We start from the raw sequence: 9,016 nt of genomic DNA, 5'->3' as shown, positions 1-9,016 counted from the left end.
GTGTCAGAGGCCAAAACAGCAACTCAGCTTTTCCAACCAGCTTTCTTCCATCAAGACAGCCTGAGGAGAAAACAACCTTCAATGCCACCCCTATAAGGGATAAGTTTGTATCCATGCAAAACTCCTTTTAACTGATATTTTAACTTTCAGAATTGTGTGTATGTAAACATGTAGCCCATCACCATTCAAAACTCTCCTTTAACTGGTGCGAAAGAGCGTTGGGAAATTGTGATGAAACTGTATCTGTCAGCTTTTTATTCCTATTTAAAAAATGAAAAACAAGGCAAAAAAACAAAAAACAAAAAAACCTAGAAACTGCAGTTTAGATATACAGCCCACACACTGAGCAGGCCCTGATGGCACTGATTCAGTGTGAGGTGGTTAGTACTTGGCAGCTCTTCATTTTAGAAGCTGCATGCATTATACACAAAGCTCGCTGGCACAAGAATCAACACTGGCTCGGCCCCTAGTATCAAATCCTCAAAGGCCACTCAGACCCCCAGAAGGGAAAAACCCTGAAAGCCAATGTTTTTTCCCAAGGCAACACTATCTTATCTTTGACATTCTGTTCCCTTATCTAAGAAAAGAGAATCCAATTCTTCCTGCTTTCCCAGAGCAGTATTTGAACTGTCAGAAGCAATACTGGTTTCTTATTTTCTTCTATCAAGATCACAACTTTCACACAACTTTGTCAAAGTAAATTAGAGATTTTGCAAGAGGCTGTGGGCAGGCAGTGTCTTGTTAGATATTTATGCTTAACTCTGTCACCATTATTTTTACAAATAGGCTTGTTCGTTTCAGACAGTTCTAAATACTCACTCAGGTAGAAAAGCAAGCAAGAGCTCTTGAAACCCTCCGGGATGGAGTTGGGAGCTAGGGAAACAGAAATGCTAAGAGGGCCAGAGACCAGAGAAAGCTTGTAGTTGGGCCAAAAAAGGAACAAAATGCTAGACCTTGAAACTAAAGGCCATGGAAATGACCACAGACATCTGTAGCGAAAGTCAGAGCATGAACCCAAAGACAGGTGGAGGTGAGGGCTGGCAGCAGAAACAAACTCCTGTCATGGGAAGTAAATGGGAACAGAGCATGGCCACATGGTGGATGAGCCTCCCCAAGAGCTTAAGAACTTAGCACACCCCCAGGAACAGCAGAGAAAGTGAGCAGAGAGGGGAAGAGTCCCAGATTTGACTGAGTGGTTACCCAACAGAGATTTTAAAATCTGCAAGTAGGCCTGGTGTGGTGGCTCATGCCTGTAATCCCAGCATTTTGGGAGGCCAAGACAGGCAGATCATTTGAGGCCAAGAGTTCAAGACCAGCCTGGCCAACATCATGAAACCCCATCTCTACTAAAATTATAAAAAATTATCTGGGCGTGGTAGTGTGTGCCTGTAGTCCCAGTTACTGCGGAGGCTGAGGCACAAGAATCCCTGGAACCCAAGAGGCGGAGGCTGCAATGAGCCAAAATGGTGCTACTGCACTCTAGCCTGGGTGACAGAGCAAGATTCTGTCTTAAAAAAAAACAAAAAAAATCTGCAAGTAACTGAGTTACTTTGAATTGGCCATTTTAATTTCTTCCACTGTATTGCTGGCCAGAATTAAGAGTTCTACCACTAAGCACACTTATGGATGAATATAGAAAGAAAGTGACATTTCTGCGTATTGCAATTTTGTGACTGTGAAAGGCTTACCTGCTATACTAGCCATGTTTTGTTTTATTGAGGGATGTTAGTAAATGTCTATAAAATATTTATTGCCCCCCCTCGCACCAACAAAGCTAAGGCAGTTGTCAGCATCTCTTACAGCAAATCTAATCCAGAAGCATACTAGAATAATTTAGCTTTGACAAAACAAGGGATTTTTTTTTTCGTATTGTGAGAGACCAGAAATCGCCACCCAGAAACATGCCGCTTTGGCCTCCAGATTGTTTTGAGCTGAAGGCAATTACAAAGAAGCAGATGCAAGAAATCTCTCTGCCCTCCATCTATTTGCCTAAAAGTAGGACATGGATTTTCAAAGACAGATGTAGCCTGCCCCACCCTCTCTACCAGGGAGGACAAGAGTTAACCACTGAAGATGACTTTGGACCCTTACCGGCCTGGAGATGGCACCAGAGGAAGCCGCGTTAACAAGCCTTACTAAGTCGCCTTTCTCTGCCATTTATTCACTTTCTCCCAATTTGCTGCCTCTAGAGACTCACAGTCCTTTTTTTTTTTTTCTTGTCACTTCTTTAAAATTTTATTTTTCTTTGTGGAAGGTGCCATGTAAGCTGAAATTCAGAGCCACCTCTTTGAGAACTACTCATTCCCTGGGCATCTCCCATATACATATGAAACATACATGTTAATAAACTTCTGTTTTTATTTACCTGTCTTTTGTTATAGGAGTTTGTTCTAACTAAGAACTTACAAAAATTGAGGAAAAAATTATTTTTTCTTCCTCTACAGCAGCAGTCCCCAACCTTTTTGGCACCAGGGATCATTTTCATGGAAGGCAATTTTTCTACCACCAGGGGTGGGGGAATGGTTTCAGGATGAAATTGTTCCACCTCAGATCATCAAGGATTAGATTATTGTAAGGAGCATGCAACCTAGATCCCTCAAATGCACAGTTCACAATAGGGTTCGCGCTTCTCAGAGAACTGAATGCCACTGCTGATCTGAAATGAGGCGGAGCTTAGGTGGTAATAGATCACTTGCTGCGGCCCCATTCCTAATAGGCCAGGGACCACTACTGGTCTATGGCCTGAGGGTTGGGGAGCCCTGCACTACAGTAGAGCATATAGTGGAATGGACCAATATTCCTAATATGTAATGCTCTAGTCAGAGGTCAGAGATTCTCACATTTAAGTCATATGTGGACATGTTTTACAGAAAAATAAACAGAATCCTTATGTTGACTTATTTCTATTATGTTTCTTAAACATAAACTTGGTACAAAATGCTTATGTTTAATGTCCCTTTATAATTATACATGAAAAAATATAAAATAAATATAAACAATGCCAATATAATTCAAGTTAACAGCATTAATTGAATGATACTTGATGCTGTTTTGCTGAAGGTAAGTTGCAATTCCAAGGATGACTGACACTTCAGTGCAGTTTCTTGTCTGTTCAGTATGTTTATCCTACTAAATGCCCTGGGAACACCTGATGCTTCTGCTGTTTCTTTGTCTTCCTAACGCACAAAAAGTAAATACAAAGTCCAAGGGTCACCGTAGCTTAATCTGCTTGAATTAAGGGACTCTTCCCTCTAGGTTCAAGGAGTTAGAAGTTCAGAGTCAATAGTTTTTATCATTAAACTGGAGGAGGGTCCCATCACCACTCAAGATTCTATCCTTTTGCCATATAAGGAAATTTGTGCTGTGTCTCATCCCATCATCAGACCCTACCCTGTCCTTGCTGAGGTCAGCCACAGATCTGTCAATGGAAAGTGAATAAAAATGTATGCTTGGTGCCACTGAGCTTTGGAGCTATGTTTATATAATTCAGTAAAAGAAAAGAGCTGTTGCATCCATCTGTTAGCATATACTTATTACCTGAGTGTTTGTAACCTAGTGTGAATAAATATGTTCACCTATTATTTCTCTTGGAAATTCAGTTTAACCCATTTATTTATAGGTATAGATTAAAAAGTCTTGTGTCAAGACATTTTAAGTTCCAGTAATATTTCCTGATGCTTGGGGGGAAGGGTAGATTGAAAAGGAGAAAACTTAAACTATAACCCAAAATAGCCCTAAAGTAGATCTGACATAGTCCTTATGGCATGTTTAAATCCAGAAGCATTCTTTTCAAATCTATCTTATGAGAGATGGGGCTGGTCTAGTTGCGTATTGGAGGCTTATTCCCAGAAGCATTTAAGACTGAGAGGAACCTATCAATGACGCCTGATACGTGGAGTCCGCCATGCCCTCCAGGCAGAGGGCAATTCAGGGAGTCTATACCTCTGTCCATCCCAGCTTTCTACCCACTGATTTCTTTCCTGCCACAGTACTGATGGAGTCACCTCCTCAATGTACCACATAAACCCTCTCCTCTATCACAAGAATCTCAGGAGTGTTTTTTGGTTAATTCAACAAATTCTTGGAGCCAGCATACATCAACTGCCTTTCTTAACCTCCTATATTATTTAAGCCCTGGTTAATGAAGTTTCTGGTGACATAATATGTTACTGAAACACATTCTTCTTCTTAATACAGACATTCCTCCTTAAAGTGGAAAAGCATGCTAGCAGAAGAGCTAACTCAGGCTTGTGATCGGTATGCTATGCCCTGGAATCCATTAAGAGGCTAGAATTACTCTCAGGAGACAGACAGGAAATATCTGGGCCTAAACCATTCTGATATGAAATTGGGTTTAGAAATCTGGCTCACTTTTATTGAAATATCTAAGGGAAGCTACCAAATCTTAATGGAGCAATTTTGTTTTCTCGCCCACAAGGTTCCCTGCACAATACTCATTTCTCTCCCTTTATGGCTGTTTGACAAAAGTTGTCTCCCACAACAGAGTTGGAAATGACAGTTATTTCTTTCCTGAAACAGCTGCCTTTCAGCTACAGCACAGGTATGACCAGTTACAGCCACTGAGACACAAGCAAAGTGTGGAGAAACTTTCCTCATAAATAAAAAGAAAGAGATGAGGAGAGTTCCCTTCTTCCCTTCTGCCTTTAGAAGAAAGTGGGAGGGCATGATTTCTGGAGCTTTGGTAGCCACTTTGCAAACATGAGGATACAGGCCTAGGATGAAAGCTAACCAGCTGTGGGTAGGAACATGGAATATAGAAAGAGTCTGAGTTCCTAATGACAACGTTGTGATGCTGGATCAATTCAGCCTTTAGACTTTTTGTGATTTGAGGTAATAAATACTAAAAGTGTTTAAGCCACTTCCAATTGATTTTCTATTACTTGGAGACAGAAGCATCCAACCAATATAGTAACAACTCACAGTAAAGGATCACTAATTCCCCAAACTTGTTAAAATGGAAGAAAATTGTTGTTTTGTTGTTTGTTTTTTTGAGACAGAGTCTCACTCTATTGCCCAGGCTGGGGTACAGTGGCATTGTCTTGGCTTACTGCAGCCTCTGCCTCCTGGGTTCAAGCAATTCCCCTGCCTCAGCCTCCTGAGTAGCTGGGATTACAGGTGCACACCACTAGGCCTGGATAATTTTTGCATTTTTAGTAGAGATAGGGTTTCACCATGTTGGCTAAGCTGGTCTTGAATGCCTGACCTCAGGTGATTCACCTGCCTCAGCCTCCTGAAGTGCTGGGATTACAGACGCTAGCCCAGCCAGAAGAAAAATGTTTTAATTTGGGTTCTTACCTTCCTTCTGTGATTCCACTGGATTTGGAAATATTGGACAGGAGGAATCTGGCAAACGAGAATTCAGATAGTATGATTAGACATTCATCACAATTATTCAACACATTTTTGTTTACTTGTAAGAATCTCTGCCTCAGTCTGCTGCGGCTGTGATATGGTTTGGCTGTGTCCTCACCCAAATCTCACCTTAAATTCCCACGTGTTGTGGGACAGGCCTGGTGGAAGGTAACTGAATCATGGTATCAGGTCCTTCTTGTGCTGTTCTCGTGATAGTGAATATGTCTCACAAGATCTGATGGCTTTATAAGGCAGAGCGTCCCTGCACAAGCTCTCTCTTTGCCTGCTGCCATCTACGTCAGATGTGACTTGCTCCTCCTCGCCTTCTGCCATGATTGTGAGGCCGCCCCAGCCACGTGAAACTGTAAGTCCATTAAACCTCTTTCCTTTGTAAATTGCTCAGTCTTGGGTATGTCTTTATTGGCAGTGTGAAGATGGACTAATACAGGCTGCCATAACAAAAATATCATAGCTGGATGCCTTCAACAACAAACAGTTATCTCTCACAGTTCTGAAGGCTGGGAAGTCCAAAATCAAGGTGCCAGTGAGACGGGATAGTTTCCTTGACCCCCTTTTTGAGTGGGAACTGGAGTGACTTGTTTCACTCAGCCCACCACTGGCCGTTCCTCACGCAAGAGGGAGCGTGTGAGCAAGTGAGTGCAGGAAGAGGAGGGAACGAACGCTGGAACTGGCCGGTCACTCCTCTGGCGGGAGTAGGCTCTGTGTGGACCCCACAACAGCATCCAAGCCCCTGCCCTGTGGGCACCTGGGTTCTTGTCTGGCATCCAGGAAGTATCAGGTCACACAAACAGATTGAAGGGTAGTGTATGCAGAGGATTTTATTGGGTGATGGCTCTCAGTGGGATGGGAGTTAGAAAGGGGATGGTGCAGGAAGAAGGTGATCTTCCCCTGAATCCACACAATCTGAAATTAGATGCATCTATACTTAGTCTCCAACACTCAGCCACTTGTATCCCTGACATTCAGCAGCTGGTATCCCCAGCGCTCAGCTGCTCGCATCCCCAACCGCTTGCATCAGCTGCTTGTGTTGCTCTGCCAGCTAGTCTTTTTATGGGCAGAGGATAGGGTCTGGCAGGCCAAAACAACAAAATTTGGGCGGAAAAATGGGGTCAGCTGTTTTCAGTTAGGGCCGAGGTTCTAGGCTTGAGGGTGGGGTATAGCTGGGAGCCCAGCCATTCTGTATCAACAGCAGATTTGCTTCCTGGTTCACAGACTGCTGTCTTTTTACTGTAACCTTATATGGCAGAAGGGGAGGCAAGCTCTCCAGGTCTCTTTTATAAGGACACTAATACCAGTCATGAGGGCTCCACCCTCATGATCTAATCAATTACCAAAGGCCTCACCTCCTAACCCCATCACATTACCTAACAAATGAAGTTAGGTAGGGGATATACAAGCACTACACTCACAATGCTTTCACTTTCTAGATTTAAAAATTTTTCCTTCCTTTTTTTTTTTTTTTTAAATCATACTCTCCCAGGCCTACTTTCTTTCCTTACAGTTTTATTGTGTCTACCTTCCATAACACCCTCAAGACAATATTCCATCGAATTATCTTCTTTCAAAAGAGCTTCCCCACCTGGTTCCTATTTTCTCCTGTTCTCTTTCTCTTTCCACTCCTCCAACCATGCTGAAGGCATCTCAAACCACAGGCTTTTATACAAACCACAGAATACATGAGAATTTATATTTTAAAAAAATCTTGCCTGAATATGCCAGCAATTGGCAGTTACTGTTAAGATATTCTTAGACTCCATAATATATGAAAATCGAGTATTAACTTGAACCTAAAAATTAGGATACTGTGATTGAATAGACAATAATATTGCTTTAAAATTCTTCAGTGCAAGATATCTCTTACTGTAGTTATGCTAATGTGTTATAGTATATATAGCATGAAGCACTATAAGATAGTATGTAGAAAGATTACAGAGAGATTGAAGATGACATTGTCCCATGTATATATAATCCATGTGCTTTACATCCACTGTTGTGTATTTCAGAGTTCTACATCTTATCTTGGCTACACATTCCCTCCAACTCTCCCTTGTTCGGTGTGGCAGATTCTGTTGGCAAATTAACCCAAAACCATTCCCAACCTCCTTCTCTCTTTCATTCTCCTACTCTTGAGGTCAGAAAGCCAGGTACCTGGTTTCCAGCTCTCTTGCAGCTGGGAAAGGTCATGTGTTCTATTTCTGGCCAATGAGTTGAAAGGATAAGTTTCATGGGGGGGGGGGTTGCTGAAATAGCTTTTCTTTCCTGACAATTGGCACCATGTCTTTCTCTGCCTTCTTTCTGCCTTAAGCAAGAAAAGCACTAGGACAAAAAGCCAAAGCTGAGACTAATACAGCTGAAAGATAGGGTCTGGCTTTTGATGGCATCATGAATTGAAGAATCAATGCCAGCAACCACTTGCCTCTTTTTAAAAACTACTGTTAGACTATCTTGCTGTTGATACTTGTAATTGGAAGAGTTCTGAACTGATCCATCAATATTTTTGTACCTTCTCCTTCAGGCAAAAATTGTCAGGCTCATTACATTTAGAGCACATGGCCAGACAAACCCACACAATTATCAAATACATTCTCTACCATTAACCTTAGATATATACTTCCTCTTAGATAAATGCTTCATCCTAGTATCATCATCCTTTGCCTAGAGATTTACAGCTGCTAATGGTGAGCATGTGACTTTCACCGGTGAAATGTTCTGCATATACAGAATTCAGAGGTGGAATAAGAAGTATTCTAGCTATTGAACATAGAAAACAGCAAGTTCCATAGGCTAGGGAAAGCACGTCCCATCACTACCTGAATTGTAAGACTATGGCAGAACTAGAAAGTCCACATGGGCAATGGAGAAGGTCTGTCGACTCAAAATATTAGCTTATATATAACCCACATTTTACCAAGACTCCCTAAATTGTGGGTAGCAGTAACATTGCATTAACATACTCATTTGATGGTTTCTTCAGTTGCTAATACAGGATCTCAATCCCCCCAAAATTAGGATACCCCAAGCATTTCTGTAAGTCTCCAGTATAGGAGCAGAAGGAAAGCTTCCTCTCTGCTCGCTGCAGTTTTGCTGAAAATGAACTGACAAAGGGCAGACTAACAGGAGAAAAAGGGATACAAATATATTTAATGTGCATGAGGGAAAATCACAGGAGTGTGATTACCCAATAAACCAGTGAGGCCCAGATACTCATATACCTTTCTTCATAGGAGATGGGGAGATAGGGATATAGGAGTAAATTATTTTCAGGGAAAATAAATGATCCCAAAGAATAATGGCCTGGGACATAGTTTCCCTGAACTCTGGGGGAGGAGACAGGCAGGTGAGGAGCAGAACCTTACAATGAACAAAGGTTGTCTTGTTATGCAGATAAAGTCCTCCAGGCAATTTCTGAGAATTGCCCTCAGAAGAATAGATGCAAAGTCTGGGTGTGGTGAAGACCCCCAGGCTCTTCACTTCTCCAATTATATATATATATATATATATTTTTTTTTTTTTTTTAATCCATATATATATATGGGGGGTTTTTTGTTTGTTTGCTTCTGATAGAGTCTCACTCTGTCACCCAGGCTGGAGAACATTGGTGTGATCTCAGTTCACTGCAACC

This window comes from Colobus angolensis, unplaced genomic scaffold (assembly GCF_000951035.1).
Source record: "Colobus angolensis palliatus isolate OR3802 unplaced genomic scaffold, Cang.pa_1.0 Scaffold15, whole genome shotgun sequence".
NCBI lineage: Eukaryota > Metazoa > Chordata > Mammalia > Primates > Cercopithecidae > Colobus > Colobus angolensis.
Note: the sequence above shows the minus strand (reverse complement) of the source record.